The following is a 5,912-nucleotide window of genomic DNA, read 5'->3' on the forward strand; positions in this document are numbered from 1 at the left end:
GTGGAAATATATATTCTGAACTAAAATATAAATGCAACATGTAAAGTGTTAGTCCTATGTTTCATGAGCTGAAATAAAAGATCTGAGAAATGTTCCATACGCACAAAAAGCATATTTCTCTCTAATTTTGTGCACACATTTGTTTACATAATAATAATATAATAATATGCCATTTAGCAGACGCTTTTATCCAAAGCGACTTACAGTCATGCGTGCATACATTTTTGTGTATGGGTGGTCCCGGGGATCGAACCCACTACCTTGGCGTTACAAGCGCCGTGCTCTACCAGCTGAGCTACAGAGGACATCCCTGTTAGTGAGCATTTCTCCTTCGTCAAGATAATCCATCCACCTGACAGGTGTGGCATAGAATCTGATTAAACAGCATGATCATTACACAGGTGCGTAGTTCTAGAGAATTTGGTAGTACGTCCAACCGGCCTCACAACCACAGACCACGTGTAACCACGCCAGCCCAGGACCTCCACATCCGGCTTCTTCACCTGCAGGATCGTCTGAGACCAGCCACCTGGACAGCTGATGAAACTGAGGAGTATTTCAGTCTGTAATAAAGCCCTTATGTGGGGAAAAACTCATGCTGATTGGCTGGGCCTGGCTCCCCAATGGGTGGACCTGGCTCCCAAGTGGGTAACCACGCCAGCCCAGGACCTACACATCCGGCTTCTTCACCTGCGGGATCGTCTCAGGAGGGGGAGGGGGGTGCTCAGGAGTATTTCTGTCAGTAATGAAGCCCTTTTCTGGGGAAAAACTCATGCTGATTGGCTGGGCCTGGCTCCCCAGTGGGTGGACCTGGCTCACAAGTGGGTGGGCCTATGCCCTCCCATGCCCACCCATGGCTGCGCCCCTGCCCAGTAATGTGAAATCCATAGATTAGGGCCTAATGTATTTATTTCAATTGACTGATCTCCTTATATGAACTGTAACTCAGTAAAATCGTTGAAATTGTTGCATGTTACGTTTATATTTTTGTTCAGTATAAAACACAGGAAAATTAAGTTTTTGACTGCATTGGGGCTTTAAGCTATTAGCCAGTCTGCCCACAGAGCAGCATGTCTGCTGTTCTGATTAGTCATTATGTAGAAATAAATAATGCAACAAACATCAAGGCTACCATCTACAGTATCAGACAATGGATCTTCATTGAATGTTGGAGAGAAATATGAGGAATTAAAGTTGTTAGAGGCAGCAGTAGATTGTACAGTAAAAGTATCAGCCCCAAACCCCCACCACTCCAGAAATATTATCTGGTCTCTTGGTGCACATCTTTTATATCGGCTGTTGAAAACAAACATTTTTTCCCCTCACCATTGAATCCAAATACCCTTTGAAAGCACCCTTCAAAAATGGCCTTCGAAAACAAGGGCAGATCAGCCTGAAAGACTGTCATGAACAGAACAAGCCGAAACCTCCACCAGTGATGCACTGTGAGTATGACTTGCCAACAGGTCCATTATCACAGAGGCAAAGCCAAGGCCTCCCATTGGGCCTCCCCATCCCAACCCCCTCATTCTCTCTCCCTCCTTCCGTCCTCATCTCTCACTGTTTACAATAGTAATAACAAAGGGGTGTACATGCAGGCAGGAGCACGGGGGTAAAGTCATTCCCAATGATGTCAGCTGTCAAGTCCATGGAAGCTTGACCGGGGGCGACGCCACACACTCAGCTTCACTTTGTTTCACAATTAGGGTCCCGTCTTGGCAGAACAGGGCAAGGAGGCGAGATGGTTGGTGTTGCTCATATGATGGGGTAATTTAGCCCCATTTGTAGATCGACAGCTGGACAGAATTCACTAGTGCAATTTGGACACGAGTCGAACAGGGAAGATGCCACATGTTCTATTAAAATATGATGTTCTCTCGTCCCAAGGAGGGTTCTTCTCCGGCCCTAGTTGGATGTCCCCCTCTTTAGGGTCTCAATGGGAAGTGCTCTTCCATGTCACCCTGCTTACTTGGGCGTCTCTGTGGTGGTACAGGTTATTTTCACTGGCAGTTGGCACCCCCTTTTACGAGTTGTTGTGTGGGATTTCAATGCACTTGTTTGTGTCCAGATGCTCGCAGCTGGGTAGCTTTGAGACACTGAGAAACTGTCTGCTGTTTTGGTTTATTGAAGAGATCCTTCGAGCAGGCTGCTCCACAGCGAAGCAGTTAACACAAAAGGTGATTGGAATGGCTGTAGAAGTGCAAGATCCCAGCAACAGCCTGTTTTTGTGTATTATTTAGAATGGGCAGATGACAGAAATGACTGAATTACATGCTTGGTTTTGCCATTTAGAGCCTTGAGAAAACTGCTTGTCACAGTCTGTCCGTTTACAGAACAGTGGCTACAGATGTGGTTCACAGGCAGTGCTCAAATGAAAGACCTTACTTATATTAAGTATTTAGAAGTGTAAATGTATCATCACTTCAGCTCACATCAAAGAAGCAAGTACTGTGGATCCACCAGCCCCTACGGATAGTGACACCATAGACATGTGAGGGCTCTGTAGCTGGTCTATACAGGATGCTCTAATTGACAAACAAAGCAAAGTGGGAGAGCACTAATACATTAGGGGCCTACTCTAACTATGCTGACCTCTGCAGTGTACTGCACCAAAGGAGGCTTTATAATGTATGTTGTAATGCTTTTTTTAAACCATGACTCACTGGAGGTTTGGATCTGTTGTATATTAGTCTCTATTATACGATTTTCTATGTGGATATTGTTATGGCATTATACGGTAATATCACCATATAATTTTACCACTACGTACTACAACAACTACTATACTACTACTACTACTACTACTACTACTATACTACTATTACTACTACTACTGATGCTACTACTATACTACTACTACTATTACTACTACTACTGATGCTACTACTATTACTACTTATGCTACTACTACTACTACTAATACTACTACTGATGCTACTACTACTAATACTACTATAGTACTACTACTATTACTACTATACTACTACTACACTAATACTATAATACTACTACTATACTACTACTACTACTAATACTACTACTACTATTACACTACTACTGCTGCTACTACACTACTATACTACTACAACTACTACTACAATACTACTACTTCTACTACTACTACTACTACTGCTGCTGCTTCTTATAATGATAAAACCTAATAATAATAATGGTGAAGATGTGAGGAACATGGTGTCTGGGTCTCCTAGTTAGCCTGTCCCAGATATCCCTTCTCACGGTTGTGTCCCCCCGGTGACACCTGGACATGCTGTAATGACGAGAGGGCCCATGTGTTAATTAAAAACCCATCTGCATGGCCATCGATGTCTTCGCACCCCGGGACATTGGGGACGGCGAGGTGCACAGAACAACAGCCTCTTCTCTCTCAACTTCTGCTCTGCTTAGTCCTCAGAGTCTTCCACGGTTAAAGATAGCAGGCATACACCAATAAAGAGTTGTTGGAAGAACTGTAGAACACAAGCTTGTTTTCAGAAGACACACATTGATCTGACAAATGATCTGCAGTGGAAATTCTATTTCTGTATTTATCCAATGTTTAGTAGTCTGATATCATATTCTGACATCTGACCTATTCCAAAAGATAAACAGCAGAATTCTAGTTCGTGTTAAATAATGGAACACAGTGAAGCCTTAGTTAAAAACATGCAGGAAAGGGACATTACTATACATCATAATGCTGGGTTCTTGAAGGAAAGCCAAATGATCCATATTACACAGACTATTTTGAGAAGTGAATATTTCCATAACCTGCCAAAAATGTGAGCCAAAGTAATTGATGTTTCTCCATAATGGATTGCTGTTCTTTGGAAGAAGGTTGTGCTCTGCTGTAAACCATTCTCACATATTTCTGGACAAGGGCCGCTACTAGCAAGACAACCTCCTATTGTACTGGAAGATCTATGGCTCCAGGCATGAGAACACATTTGGTCCAGGTTGATTGTGAAATCACATCTAATTACGTGGAATGGCGTTGGGTAAGTGCCAAGTTAGACTCAAATGGTGGGTTTCAGTTAAAACCATCATATATTTATGCTGCCCCTGTAAATCACAAGGAATGTTCCATACTAATCCATACCGTTCACAGCTGTAGGCAAATTATTTAAGGAATACATAATCGTGTTCACCGGACGTCCTCCAATTTAAAAACACTACACTTGCTCTAGGTAGTCCCGTTCACACGGGAGCGATGCCTAGAACAGACTCAGAGATCGATTAAACAATGGTTGAGCAGGTTTCTGCAGGGTCACAAAGTTTTCTGCAGAAGTCGGTAACACTTTTCAAACAACACAATAGCGAGAAATGGAAATGAACTGACCTGCTTTGGGAAAGATGGTTCACATCTTCTGTTGTTCTTGAACCATCTGTTTCCTATTACTTTCTCTCTTCTTACCTCCTCCTCTTTAAATGACTATATTAATCGTTTTTCATATGGTTTGAATTTGAAAACCTACGAAATGACTTAGTGGTTGCCATGGCGGTGCTCTCTCCAGGGGGGGTCAGGGGTTGAACCACATGTCAGGTTTGTGTCGGCCCAGATGGAGGGCTGAAATACTTCCTCCACTTCCCCTCGCTCTCCCAGGAGTTCTGTCCCACTCCCACACTAGAGAAACAGAAGGGATAGGCCCACATGGGAAACTCTATTACAAATCTTTACATTAAGGAGTGTGTGTGTGTGTGTGTGTGTGTGTGTGTGTGTGTGTGTGTGTGTGTGTGTGTGTTAAACTTTAGCATAACTTTAATGTTCTGCTCCACTCCTCTAAAAGAAACCCATAGATTTTGACATGGTAATCTGCAAATGATTCAATTATGAATACGTGCCTCATATAACACATCTGGAAAGGCAGCAGTAGGCTACAGGGCTGGATGCCATGTCTGTGATGGCTCACCATTTGAGAGGTAAGCAGGCCACTCTCATAGACAAAACATGGCACGAGTTGTACTAATTTAGATGTCCATCATCCTCAATGGGGAACATGTTTACATCAGCAAGCATTATCTTAGTCTCTTCTGGGACTTCGACGGGGTAATTGCTGCCTCCAAATAATTTGTTTTGTAGACTGCTGCATCGTTTATATGTCATGTCCATCCATACATTTATATTTGCTGCCCAATATTCCAAACAGTTAATACTGACACAATATTAAGGCTGGAATGGTGGAAAAATGTGGACAATTGTTGTAGGCCTACACGACAATCATATTTTATTTTATCGCTGTGACGAGTACTGAGGATACGAAGAGGCAGGACGCAGACGCAGGAATCAACAAGGTAAAAGTTTACTTAACACTGAGAAAGAGAATAACAAAGAGCGAGTAAACGACACGACACTAACAATCACACACAACACAACACTGAACAGTCCAGGGCTTTATAGTGGTGGTGATGAGATGATGAGCTGCAGGTGCGTTGGAGGTGATTAGGATGCGTTGGGTATCCATTCCTGTGTTGCCGTGGTGATGCGCTCAGACCGGTGGCTCAGTAGAGCGGTGAATCAGAACGCCGGAGGGGAGCAACGGGAGGAGACGTGACAATCGCAGTATTGGTGGTACTGACCGTATGATTAATGAAGTGCTTATGTTTGTAAACATTTTGCTAATAAGTCATTTACAAAGAAATGACTTCAATTGCCAGACAGAAAGTTACCAGAAAACTCTTCACATAACTGTGTGCTTTGTTTTGAGGTGTTTTGAAAGGAAGCAGACTGTTTAAGTTTCATCCCAACACCTGCTAACATTTTATTTTATTTATTCCATCAAGCCACTGCCATGGGAAATTGCAAACTACAGTAAATCAAAACATAAAAAATTAAACCCCAATCCCAAATATCCTATCCATACTTGAACTGAAGTTGAAGAAGAGGCTTCAGTTGGCTCTGGTTCTTCTCTATTAAG

Source organism: Coregonus clupeaformis, chromosome 2 (genome assembly GCF_020615455.1).
Source record: "Coregonus clupeaformis isolate EN_2021a chromosome 2, ASM2061545v1, whole genome shotgun sequence".
Classification (NCBI taxonomy): domain Eukaryota; kingdom Metazoa; phylum Chordata; class Actinopteri; order Salmoniformes; family Salmonidae; genus Coregonus; species Coregonus clupeaformis.